At 46.6% G+C, this 14,030-nt stretch overlaps 1 long non-coding RNA gene across 1 annotated transcript; it reads right to left on the bottom strand.

Annotated features, from left to right (window-relative positions):
* Window positions 1-8,321: 8,321 nt before the first annotated feature.
* LOC135376036 (uncharacterized) lies at window positions 8,322-12,119 on the bottom strand. Its single transcript, XR_010417500.1, has 3 exons — window positions 12,073-12,119; window positions 11,200-11,265; window positions 8,322-8,340 (listed from the first exon to the last, which is right to left on the bottom strand). It is a non-coding gene; the product is annotated as an uncharacterized LOC135376036 (long non-coding RNA).
* Window positions 12,120-14,030: the final 1,911 nt, after the last annotated feature.

Below are 14,030 nucleotides of genomic sequence, written 5' to 3' on the forward strand. Positions count from 1 at the left end.
GCATACCATCATCGCCGGTCGGGACTCATGTAGAGGAAGACCATCGTCCTCTACCCCCCCCCCCCCCAATCAGAACTTTGTAATTAAAACTCCGCTGTGGTGCTCACATATAATAATGTCACTTTTTATAATAAAACATGTAATTTTGATTGTAATCATATTGATTAATAATATCTTCTTTGATTAAATGTATCATAATGGAATATTAGCTGTTGTACATGAAGTTACGTACATCCTGTCACAACTCTGTAATTAAAACTCCGCTATGGTGCTCCCGTATAATGACTTTTTATAAAACTTTTAATTTTGATTGTAATCATATTGATTAAAAATATCTTCTTTGATTAAATGTGCCATATGGAATATTAGCTGTTATGCATGTAGTTACGTACATTTGTCAGAACTTTGTAATTAAAACTCCGCTAGGGTGCTCACGTATAATAATGTTAGACTTTTTATAATAAAACTTTTAATTTTGATTGTAATCATATCGATTAAAAATAACTGATTTTATTAAAATGTGCTACTCCTTCTGCTTAATTGAAAACTTGCGTGATTATCACTAACAAAAAATATTGTGTATGATGTATGATACCCCTTCAATGCTATTGCATCATGGCTGTAATAAGTATAACTTTTGTTACGTGTATTGTGTTTTTCTCCTTCACACAGAGTCATAACATAATTCTCGACACTAATAATTTTAATAAATATATTTTCACTTGTACTTTTGTGTATGGCTATCCTTTGTATGTAAACCGCTTACTGCACACCTGTTGTATCGGGAAAAAAATGCGATTGAAGTCGGCACAGATTGAAAAATGACAAAAGAAGTCGGCCCAGGCTGAAAAATGTGAGCGGGTAGGCGTGCACGCAGCCCCCCGGCCACGCGCCGCCCACCGGTAAGTGCCTCCACCCGGGCGCCGCCTGTCGCGCACAGGAAACACTCGCGAAAAAAGTCGGCGCGGACGCGACGGTGGCGCTGCCCTGGTGGCAATGTCGTCGTTTCTCAACCTCTCTATACTACTCATCAGGCAGCGCTATGTATTTTCGGAAGAGGCCGCAAAACTCCGTAGATTTGGGTTATCCAATAGCAAGTGACGTCATCAGAAGTTTTGACGTCTCTCCCCCAGGAACAAAACGAGCGTCTCATCTATTCGCTCAACTTTGGTTGTGTGCCAGAATCTGTGGTGAGGATATGCAAATTAGAGCTTTGCACGGCTCGACTTTGGCCCGACTCGACACGGGCGGCGGTCTTCCCTTGTCCGCAGGCCCAGGAAGTAGAGCCGGGACCGGCCTAGCATTTGCAGCCGTGACTTACGCGTTTCAGAGCGCTTATCAAACAAATTTATAAGCAAATTTAGATGAAGAGAAGACACTGCCACAAAGCTACAAGAACTGGCGGTTTCATACCGCGACAGTACAAAACCAAATTAAATCCAGTAAGCGCGTTATTGTTACAATACACGTTCTTGTGGAGGTAGAGGATGTGGTCGACAAACTCCTTCTTTCAATCACGAGCCCTCTCACCAGGCTTTGTGAACATGATTGTGAATTATGTGAAGAGTCAGGAGCAACGTAAAGCGGCTTTGAGGAGGCTCTAGAAGGCCTAGAAGAAGGTTCTAGAGCATAGAATCATACGCATAATGCAGTGTCCTTCGCTTGGTTTGGAAAATATATGCACAGGAATGAGGCAAGCACGTGATCATGTGAACGAATAGACCTCCATTGTGGCCAGACTCCCCTAAACATGTTTGTCGGAAGGGGTCCGGCGTGATCCGCGGTGCTGGCGTATTTTTTCGACACTGAGCACGGGTCGGGTCGAGCCCGTACGGGGCTCTAAAGCAAATAGACCATCGAATACAATGCGAGACGCATTGCAGCTGTGCCACCCTCTGACGTCTGATTTCTCAACACTCAAATCTACTGAATTCGATAATACTTTGGCTTCTCCTAGAGAAATAATATTTTGGAAGAATACAACGAAAGGTACGTGGACTGCGAAGGTACAAATTTCGCATGATCCTGAAGACGCGGGATCTAGTTCGTAGAACTGGCCTAGTAATTTAAGATAGGCTGAGAGCAATACTGAGGCGCTGTGTACTCTAACCTAAGATTAGATTTACGATTATGGTTATCAAAACCAAATGAATATATTGATTGATACGTAAAAGTCAGTGTGAGCGGCAGCCATTGCCGAGAGAGATGATATCCGAGGTATTCTATTTGTCAGAAGCTTGTGTTTTTCCCTTCTGTGTCTCTGAAGTTTGTGTAATAATTTTGTGACTCGTTATTGAACCGTGGCACTTGCCCATGGGTGCCTTCACGAAACAGCAATGCAGTAAAGCAATGATAGCGTTAAGTCGCTGCTGAGCCCACGTTGTTGTGCCCCGTTCAGCCTTCGTCTTCATGGTTCCTGTCCACCAGCTTGCCCGCGGACATTCAATTTTGTCTGATAGTCAAAGTACACGAGCAGAACACTTGATCCTGTGGATGTCTGAAATAGATCCCAATGTCCATATTCGAAAACGGTTGTCCGGCGGGTATCCTTAAGAGCATCTTAAATGGACATCCCTGGTTCGCCGTCCGCAGTATGTCACATGTCGGCTGTTTCAAGGATTGTTTAACTCATGCCCCTGACGAGATGTTACACGGAGCATTTCTTGCAGTAGAGAGAGAAACGCAAGATTTTTTGCACTGCGGAGGTTTAACTTGCTGTCGAACAACTGAATATTCCAAACGAAATCAGTAAGAAACACAAGGTGCATTCTTTTCGCTTGCACTGGATTTTCACTACCTTGGACTCCACGCAAGACGGGTTATCGGGTGCTGCGCTTTCCTACTGAAAGGAACTTTAGTAAGAATGTCTTTCTTTTCAACAGGAAAGAGCAGCACGCAAATAACCCAGTTCTGATCTAGCACAGGAGGTACAAGCGAAAAGAATGCACCTATGTGTTCTTCTGATGTTTGTACTATTCAGACGCGTATAAATGTTTCTATGGGTTTCGAACGCGGAGTGGCTTGGAATTATTATTCAATTACAGGCAGGTCCTTTGGAGTTACCTTTCCAGAACATGTGTTTATTTTTATCATTGACAGAATTTGTATGGAAAAGTTATGAGAATAGCATACACGTCGTTTTTACAATTGAGTTATACGGCCATGCGGACATCCACTGGAAGAGAGTACGTAACTACAGGATGACTGGTTACCTAAAATCCATTCCGTAAAGCAATAAACAATTAGGGAATTTTGTGCAAAAGTGAGATAGCAGAAAAGGAGACTACCCTCGTTAAAAGCCATTTTCTCTTTCAAGAATGCAGAAAAGAGCAATGCCGTGAAATATTCATCGCTGAGTTTCGGTATGCAAATGAGCCGAAACCGACAAAGACGAAAAAGAAAAATCATCGACGCCATGGAGGAAGGAAAGAGAGGAGGAGCCCTATTGCTCTGAGAAGCGAAGCCGAGATTGGGGGCCACTCCAGTGACATCCAGCGCGCCTTCCGGTTTCGGTTACATACATCTCTATGGGAGCCCCCAACGCATAGTTTCGGGATACTCGGAGAGGTGCGGCGGTAGCGCGCCGAAGTGACCTCCAAAGTGGCGTGTGCAAAGTGACCTCATTGGGCTATTCAGGTAACGTGACCTCGCATGGCTCCAAAGAAGCTACAGCTCACCTCCTATCCTCATGTCACTTGCCCCATCCTTCTCTCTTCTGTCGAAGAGCCGTTGGGGCCCCTCCTTTTCTTCTTTCCTCCATGATCGACGCCGACGGAGGCTTATGCGGGCCGGAAAGGGTTTATCTCGCCAGCAGATTGGCGCCTACTTCCCTTGCTCCAAAGCACGCGCTCCTCTGATGTGAAATAAGCGTTGTGCTCCCTGCGTTCCCAGACTGCGCGGGTTCGGAAAGAAATTGGGTGGGATACTAATTCACCATCAACATGCTCGTGAGCCGAGAAAACTTCAACGTTTTCTTCCTCATCTTCGCAGTTTCGTTTTGAATGGTAATTTTGCGCCATCCTCCCAAGTGAGGGTCGACGCATTGTACTTCCGCTTCAAGGGCGTAGATCAACTATGCTGGGTGTCGTGTGGCGTTGCCCGACAACAGTTTTATGGTACACGCTGTAGTATGGTACACGCCCTAACTGTAGTGTAGACTTTAAGGGTCGCAGAGCTGTTACTTTAAATTCCGACGAGAGTGGCCTTCCAGTCATGAGGTCTCCCATCTCCGCGCTGTGATGCTCAGAAAGTGTCTGTTTCACCCATTGAATTTTAGCGTTTTCTAGTTCTGCAGCGGTCAAGGACCTGGAGGTTCTACCAGCTGATTTCCTTGAGTTATTTACGAAACGGACCATCCAAGCCGTGACGCTGATCAATCTTCGATGCGTGCTGAATGTCCGTACATCCATCAAGGGTGTCCAAGGTTGAACTGAGACTTGCAGAGCACTGACCTTCATGCGTCTCTCCTCATCCACTTTGGCGTCTCATTCGATGTTGTCGTTTGGCCATGTTGGCGTATAGTGCGACAATCAGCTCGGCCCGTGCCACCAAATGTTTCGTTCTGCAAGTGTCTTTGACTTCAGGCCTCTCGTCAGACGGTCAGCAGGGTTCTCAGTGCCAGGGTAGGGCTTCCAGCAGCGATAGTCAGCTCTCAGTTAAATTTCTTGCACTCGAATGCTTACAAAGTGAGTCCAGTCTATAGAAGTTTTTTTTTATCCACCATAGAGCAATGATAGAGCCAGTCTGTAGGAAGTACTGGAACTGGGAACCCGCCGAGATTCACTTTTAATACCTTTAGAACTCCCATGAGTTCTAAACGAGGGAGAGTCAATTTCTTGAGGGGCGCTACTCAGTGCTTGGAGATTATCATTCTGGACGTGACAGATCGTTTTCTCTCCTCTACTCTGAGGTAAGTCACGGTGCCGTAGCACTTTGGGTTCGCATCGCAGAGGATGTGTACTTGTGGGCTGTGGTAACCACGTGAAAGAAGACACCGATCCACTGCCAGTTTCGTTAGTTCTGGGACTTCGTTACACCACTGGTTCCATAATTGTTGCTTGTCCCTTGGCATTGCTTCGTCCCCTCCGATCTGCTCGACCCACAAAGACTGGAACAGAAGCTTGGCTCGGATCGTGGACGGGTTCAGTAGTCCGAGAGGATCAAAGAGCCCAGCAGAAGCTTGCAGAACAGCTCATTTGCTTCCAGTGACGTCTGCTACGAACTTGAGTATTTTGTCCAAGGTGCCCCCAGCCTTATCGTTCTGTTTATCCCATATGAGTCCAAGCAGTTTGGTACCTAAACAGTCACCACTTCTAGACACACCCCGTCTTTCTGCCAAGGTAGCGCCTTCAACGTCCAAGGAGATAGAAGACCACTTCCGCAAGCTCCTTTGTGCTTTCCTCATAACCGTGTTGGCGTCATTGTATAGCTTCAGCGCAGTTTCCTCGTCGGTAACACCAGTCAGTAAGTCGCTCACATAAAATAATGTGTCTAAGACATCTGCGGTGTCTCTGAGCGCAACAATAATGGTATTGAAATCCTGCTTCAGCGTTGCTGACAGAAAAAATGGACTTGCAGTTGTACCAAAGGGCACTTTTTTCATACGCCACTCGGCAATTCCTCAACGATCTTCTCCGATGTTTCGATTGGTCACGTTGTCGAACCATAGCAAACGAAGGGCATCTCTTCCATTCTCGTCGATGACCATATGTAAAAATGCCTTTTCTATGTCCGCTGTGAGTCCAATCTGGTGTGTTCGGAAGCGAACCATTACATCCAGTAGATCAAGCTGAACTTTTGGTCCGTTCTCAAGATGATCGTTTAGTGATGTGCTGGTGCCCGAATGAGACGACGCATCGAAGACGATCCGCATCTTTGTAGATGTCGAAGCAGGTCGAATAACTTTACGGTGCGGCATGTAGTAGACGTGGTCAGGGGCTTTCGGTTGCGCTGTGGGAACCGGCTCAGCATGTCCGTTCACAAGATATTCGCGGATGTTCCGATCATACTCCTTAAAACCGGAATAGTCTACGTTCTGCCACATTCCAATTGTCGTTGAGGGGAGCGTTACGTCCTTCCACGAAAGCCGTACCCCGTATCATCTGTGAACTGCCTTTATGGAACGTGTTGGCAGAATTCCGTAATCTGCCAACGCGTTTTCATTTGGTCCCGGCTGTTGCATCATCGCTTATTCCGATACCTTCAATCTCCCGCATTCTTCTCGTCAATTCCTCTTCCTGCGGAGACATAACGCTAACATCAGTCGTGAGAACGCAGATGAAACTGCTGGCTTGTCGTTCGATGGGTGACTTTACGCTGTAGGTATTTGGAATGTCCAGACAAGTTTTGAATTGACGGCAATAAGTTCTTGTTGACTCCCACAACGGGAGTCCCAACTCCTGACTTTCTACTTACGCGTTCAATAACTTAACAGCTGGTCCAGCTCTTCGGAAATAGTTGTCGAAGTGGCAATATTGCCTTCTGAAGGCGGCCTGGGATCATGCCATGTAGGTAGAGACGTTCCAGGAGTGTCTACTGCATTACGAAGCTTGCCATGGTGGTATTCGAGGATGACGTCGCCCTGTATTGATGCAAGAAGGATTTGAGAGATCATGGCCGACTAAGTGCAGGTGGGCACTCCCAATGATTTCCGTCCGCAGATGTTCGCTAGCACATGGTCATACAAACTTCCTAGACATGCCGTGTCTTTGGATGACCTCACCAATGCGAGGTTTCTGAGTTTATTGAGGAGCTGCTTCTCGAGATTCGCCCGATCACCGACACGTTGAGTGAGTAGCGGCATGGCGCCGTCATACTTCGCTTCGGTTGTTTGGAGTCGCGATATAGCGGCCGCCGCAGTTCCCACCAATAGCGAAAGAAGATAGTGGAACTTGTCAGACTTGCCTTGTTTGAGATTGTCGTGTACATTTGCCTTTTATTGCTCCCAGAAGGGCTGCCATGCCGTGAGGTCTCCTCGAAGCTTCAGTAGTTGAAGACGCAGCGGTTTGACCCCAGAGTTATTAGTCGACATCGAATATGCCGGTGTTGTGCGGTGAAGCTACAGCAGTAGCTGCCGTGAAACTGGAGGGTTACGTAGCTCCCAGTGGTTCAAAGTTGAGGCGCAAATTCCCAATGACTTCCGTTACCCTCTCTTCGTAATGTTAGCACTGAGGCGTACTCAACCTCAAAGTTCTCAGCGGGTGTTTGGTACTCGATTTGTCGACAGGTGCTTGGAGTTCCTAGCTGCAGATGACCAACTTGACAAGGAAATCGTTGAGCGCCTCTGCAGTTACGTTAGCGTCTTGAATCGTGGCAGTGGCTTCGTTGACTATCTTGGTGGCTGGCGTGCGTCCCGCTGCTCGTTCGACCCTGATCCGATCAAATGCATTACTGTCGTTAAGCATGAGGAAAACCTCTCCACGCTTTTTGCAGGCGACTAGTTCCCGGGTTTCGGCACCAAATGTTGTGCAAAGATAACTCCAAAACAGCTGCCTATAGTTGAAGAATCAGTCCAAGCCACTCCGCGTTCCTAACCCAGAGAAACTTTTATACACGTCTGAATAGTACAAGCATCAGAAGAACTTGTACTAAAGTGTCGCACATTCCAGAGCGAAGTACCTGACGATGTGACTGTGTAATCACAAACTCGCCGTAGTGCTAGTGTGCCGGGGTTACTATAGGGTGACGTTGAGAGAACGCTAATGGGCTGGCTGTCACCTGTCCTCCAACTCGTAGAATTCCATTTTCGTCAAGGAATGGTCGAAGATCATGTATCTTCGGGGTTTTAGGAACCGGCTTGTCCTTTCTTGGAGCACGAACCTCGTCCATGAAGGCTAAAAGTTGTACCTGTCCGATGCAATAACGTTCAGCTGACACGACTTCGGTTGTTCGTAGGGGCCCTCTTTGCTTCTGCTGCCCTATGGCGTTCTTTACGAACAGAAAGATCCAAGCCGTTATTCGGTGAAGACGGTTTATGTTGCTGAAATTTTCCACACACATAACGGGCTACGGGCATGTCACCTGAAGTACTGACATGTCAGCACTTGTCGTCGGCTTTTCCCTCTAATAAAAGAATATCTCCCCCTCCGCTCCCATCAGAAGAACACAGAATGTAGAAGAAAGAGGGTGCTCATGGCCGAGGAAACTTCAGCGTTTTCTTGCTCGTCCTCGCAGTTTTATTTTGAGCGGTAATTTTGCGACATATTCCTTATAACGCAGTTTTCGTAAATGCGGGACAGCTGTGGTACTGTGTCTGCAACAAAGTGCAGCTAGTAGTAACATCATAAGGGGTGTGATACTAACCCATTTGGTGAGGATCATGTCGATCATGCACTCCATGAGCTGCGAATAGAAAAGGCGGATGAAGTTGGCATTGCACTGGAAATCAGGCTTCTTAAAGCACCGCGACGGAATAAAAAGCACTCTAATTTCAAGGCAACGCAACCACAGAAAATCAGTCCTGACAATAAACTAGGTATGCTGCAAGACGAGATTATCCAGATTCTGAGAATGCCGCGAAACGCCGTTGCATTACGAACTCTTTCCCTTTCCACTGGTAGTGGAGCCCCACACTGGGGCTGTATTGGCGAGAAACAAGGCACAGCGCGACTGCAACAAGTTGCATGTTTATGTTCAGATCTCCTCATAATGATCACTTGCGAATACGATACTTTCCCAAGTGCACTTTGTTATACCCGGTGTTCGTAAGTACGCTTTCAATACAGAACTTCACCGCACAACATGGTCAGGACCACCCACGATTCAGAATGATCAGTTTTTTTTAGGCATATATTTATGGCAATTTGAATATACATGGGGTTTTGGGGGTTCATTAACCATATAAAGAGAACACGGCAGAATTAGCGCGAATCCTCAACGCTATAGAGCGCTGAAGATTCGCGTTAATTCTGCCATATTCTTATCTGACCAACAGCGATAGCCATTGGGACCACCTGAGACATTACAACGTGAGACTGTGGCGCCCTCTGTGACGCGCGGGCGGAAGCGATTTACTCGATGCGTCGACCACCGCGCTTCAGACACTCTTTCACTGACTCCAGAATCTCCCCCATTATACCTCCACTTTACACATGGAGGTAAGAAACTAAGGAGATGCCCTAAGCGCCTCTCCCAATGCAAGCGAGCGTGCTGTGACCCGCGCATGGCATTGTGGTTAGTTGCCCATACACGTGACCCATAAACGTCACGGCAAGACGTCATAAAACATGGCGTCCTCCATGTCCGCGGCGTATCTTACCTGAATACAGAGACGAGCTGCGGCCGAATAATTTGTTTCCGCTTTCATAACATCTTTGGAGTTAGAAGTTATCACACCCGTTGAAACACAAGATAGATCATCTCAGTGTGGAAGCAATGGATCACAAATCGCTAGAAGACGTACGTACGTCATCGTGACATTGCCTGGCTTCTCTTCTGTTTCGTTCAACGTTTGCTGTGATTTATCACGCGGCAAATGTTGAAACAACCCATAACCTTCAAAGTATTGTGCGAATGGACTCCTTGAAGGTAAGACGTTTGCTGAAAATGAGGTTTGCTAAACTTCCAATCCTCCGAGCAGACCGCCATAACGCCGAAACATGTGGGGATCACGTGACCGGGCAACTAGATGGGCGTGGTATTGCCAGGAGCGACCGCTAGAGGGGTCCCACGGCCCTCCGATCTTATAGCCCTCTCCTTAGTTTCTTACCTCCATGACTTTACAGCTGTGGCTCTGAAAGTTTTGAGAAAGCACGCTAGGGAAAGTTATGCGATCAGACACATTTTTGTACGGTGCTGTGAGCACGTGCTACAAGGAATTTTCCAAACTTTCATTGACATAAGTCATGTTTTATGAACTAACTCTCAGAAACCAGGTAGCATACGCAGGATCTCATTCTCGATTACCGAAAACAGTCTGTACTACAGTGGTAGCAGCTCAAATAAATTGCGAAAACCGTCATTTCGAGAGGTTGAAATTGTCGACTGCCACCAGTTTCCCTCAAGAAGTGAGGTTATCGAGAACAAAGGGGACACGAAACTCCCCCTAGAGATTCCTGTTTGACGCTTCTGCTCTTAGTGGCAGCTGGGTTGCAACTTGCAATGCCACAGTTATCTGGAAAAACGGTGAGAAGGGAACAGGTACAGGTGGGTCATCGTTTTCGCCGCCGATTGTTTCATGTACTTCACGAAGATGTGAGCGCGCCAAAGGACGGTCTCTACATTCTATTAAGCTATTAAAATGTCAATAGGGAATGTGTTTTGTCATGGAATGGAGGTTAATCCGACACGCACCTCGTATCCGACCAAAAGTGTTACTTTGGCTTCGTAAATTTCACTCTTGAAAAAAGAAAGGAAAATCATGTAAATAGAATTTGAAACAAAAAAACAAAAACAAAAAAACACACATGTATTTGTTGGTAAAAATTGATCAGTGCTGTTGATCAGATATTTTCCCATAACCTGATTTAATATTAGAATCAGGTTATGGGAGAATATCTTAAGTGAGTAAAAAGTGAGTCACTTTTTAATTGTCAACCGTGCGTCAACCATGTAACGCTTGACGCAGGCCGTGTTATAGGGTGTAGTCCTGTTTTCATAGTGTACTTCTAAAATGATATTTTTCGCAAATATCGTATCAAGGTTCAGGAAATTGTTTTAGTTAATCGTATATTTCGCACCTCGCGGATCTCATGATATTTTTATGCAATTTCACTGATAACAGTTGACAAAACATATATTTTTCTGCTGAACAGATTTCTCTTGTTAGCGTACTCCGAGACATCTCAAGAGCTCCGGTCATAGATCTGTATCTTCGCCAGCGGAGAATGTAGTAAGCACATTGATGTCGAACACAAGAAACGTTGGCGGATGCCAGCCATACGGTGGAACGGAATAACATGTTTTTTGTTAGCGCACGATATTTTACGTTGTTTGCTTTAAAAGCACGCGAACGTGCTCTGAGTACATCGTCCCTGTCTCTCCGGGAGGTGATTTCCCTAACGTGGTCAGTGCACAGGCAACAGTTTAAAGCAAGCGGCCGCACTGCGTTGAAAATCGGAAGTGTTATGAGAGCGTTTTATATCTATGGGCAAAGTTGGCAGGGCTTGATCTGTTTCTAAGTATAGGTAAGCAAACTTATGCTCTCAGTTCGTGCTTTCCCATGCGTACGTTATAGCAATGTTGCAAAGTAGCGTTTATTACCTGTGGTACCTCTTCTCCAACCTTCTCAACGCATAGATATGCATTTTCGCAGATATAATTCACGATCTGAAACATATAAAATACGAGCGTATATCACTGCACATTCCCTGACAGCATTATTTAGTGCAGAATGCGTCTAAGCGTTTAGAATGATCTTTCATGTTGCGTTGTCTAGCGTGCATAAAGGCCGAAATGCACGGGGCATTGCTGCGAAGATGTCAGGTATAGCCTCCTATATATTCGCTCCGAGATCGAACGGTGTCGGCGCGCTACGGAGAATGAAGAACTACCGCAGTGTGGACGCGTCGTCTGCTTTTACGCGTTTATTCTGCGTTCAGTGCAGTAGGTGGAGCATTGGGGAACCGAACAGTACCGTACCATCGCGGCACAAGTGATCTTCCGGTGAATATACACAAGAATTAGGGAAAAGAATCATCAACTCCGAACATCGCCCCACGTGTTATCCACACTAGAATGGTGACAGTATCGCCCCCTATAGGTCGATCTCGCAGCGAATAGCCTGTATACCCTGCCCAATGATCCGCAAACGCACATGCTTCGGTCGTCCACAATAGTGGCGCCAGTTTCCTAGGTCCGTGATAGCTACCTCAATGCGATATCAGCAGTATTGCTCATGACGCCGTCTTCCTACACGCATATTGCAGATTATTGCCGGTAGCGTCTGATAGGCGGAGAAGTGACATGATACCTAAAAGAGACTGTACCAACGATAACTGGCACGGCGTCTTTCGATAACCACTGGCTTATCGAGCGATGACACAGCCCGGACAGCATGCGCCCATCCAGGACGCTTTTCTCCGCAGAGAACTGTAGAGCAAGGTATGCACCGAGCACACGGCAGCGCGCACTTACGGGGTAGGCAAAGGTCGTCACTGCTCTGACCGTCCGTGTTTCCGACCGAGGAAACTCGCGGCCCCCGTACGGTTGCGTGAACGGCCGCATTCGCCTCATTGGGCAGAAATGTGGTATATAGGAGGCTATGTTTCTGGGCGCGCTCGGCGTGCGTGTGACATAGGAAAAACCAGTTTTCCAGCGCACGCGCGGCACCTGCCGACTACAGATATTCGCGCACGCACCGCGCGTTCTGCGACGACCAGTGGCAAAAACATATCAAAGAGATGAAAGGAAGTGTTCTCTCTGCATAATGTGAAAAGCCTGAGTCATGGCCCAACCAGACGGAGAAGACGAACAGAATTCTCAAACCAGCGAAAGATCAATTTTCGTAAGGCAACTCATGTACATTTAAACATGACTCGTGTGAGGAATTACAGGACGGTTACGATTGTGTAACGCGAATTTCAGCGGTAGCTCTTGTGTGTGGACACTTTTACACAGGGTGTCCCAGAAAACGTGTCATTGAATTATAATGAGACGACTACTCCACCTACACTGCTAAAACAGAACTTCACCACATAGCACGCTCCTAGCCAACCATCATTCCGAATGATATCATTCTGTGTTTTGATTTGTTGAAAATGGGAGGAAGCGCCTATCTGGGACATATTATCTTGTCCCAGATAGGCGCCTGCCCCCTGTTTTGAACAAATCAGGACACAGAATGATATTATTGGGAATGATGGTTGGCTAAGAGCGTGCTATGTGGTGAAGTTCTGTTTTAACAGTGTAGAATCATGCGGTCAGCGGCATTTGTTCTTACTAGGTTTATTGACACGTCCTAATGTGAATGTCATGTAACGTAAGTTTAATTATGTAAGTTTTTGCGAACTGGACTCAGAAATTTGCCAAGTAAAGGTCACGTCTTTACACCACCAATGTGAAGAGCATGCCGTATTTACTGAAATTCACGATAACTGACGAATTTTTCAGCGCAATCGTTGTCATTCCGAGGAAAGGAGGTTGGAAACCCAACCGACATCGGCATCGTAGAAGGATATAACACAGGCTTATCGCATCCAGCTTCCGTTGGGATCATGCCTTCCATATCCAAATTTGAGGAACTATCACTCTGTGAGCTGGGTTTGCAACCTCCTTTCATTGGACTGACAGCGCTCAAAAAGTGGTGGTGAATTTTGCTCGGGATCTCCGAAAGCATGACGTTCAGGTACTTTTTCCCATGGGACAGCTCCTGAATATCCCTCTCAATTATCATGCCTTCTACCTTCTAGGAAAGGGATTAAAAAGGCCAACCAACCTGGGACAGAAAGGAACCAGGTCAAGCGAAAGTATAGCGAAAGTATGGAAGCTGGGTCACAGAAGCCGTATGCAGGCTGGATGAATAGACAATATCACACAATTGCAGGCACTCTATATTGCCCAAGATTCTCCTTGAGTAAAGTCGTGTTCACTCTGTCCACACTGTTCCCCGATTCCAACTAGTGATTTTCATCACGACGGCTTCGGACTCTGAAGGCAACGAAATATTAATTCATGAATTGTCCAGGCGTTCTTCGTTGGGGGACATGAGTTACAAAGAACACAGAAAAAACACGCACGCGTTGTCGCGTCGCTCGCCTAATTGCTCGGTCTAGACACGTCCCATGCTTTTCGGGCTGTCGTAAATGCGCGCGAACAAGGACCTTGCATGACGAACTAGCACTGGGAACGCCGAACGAAGGACGCCGAGTGTGAGCGGCGTGGAACGGAACACAGAAAGAACATTGACGTAGGAGAGGACAGTGACAGCAGTCGACAACTAAAGCATTTACGACCGACAGTTTCCGGGCCACAGATACGTGATGAAAAGTAGAGGTCGCTGGAAGACGTCGTGCTCCTAAAGGGACGTAAAGACCTCCTAAAAACGCGTTCGCTTCCTGAGATAATTGAGAGACCTTCATGTCGCAGGAGCATTT

Source organism: Ornithodoros turicata, chromosome 1, assembly GCF_037126465.1.
Source record: "Ornithodoros turicata isolate Travis chromosome 1, ASM3712646v1, whole genome shotgun sequence".
NCBI classification, from domain to species: Eukaryota; Metazoa; Arthropoda; class Arachnida; order Ixodida; family Argasidae; genus Ornithodoros; species Ornithodoros turicata.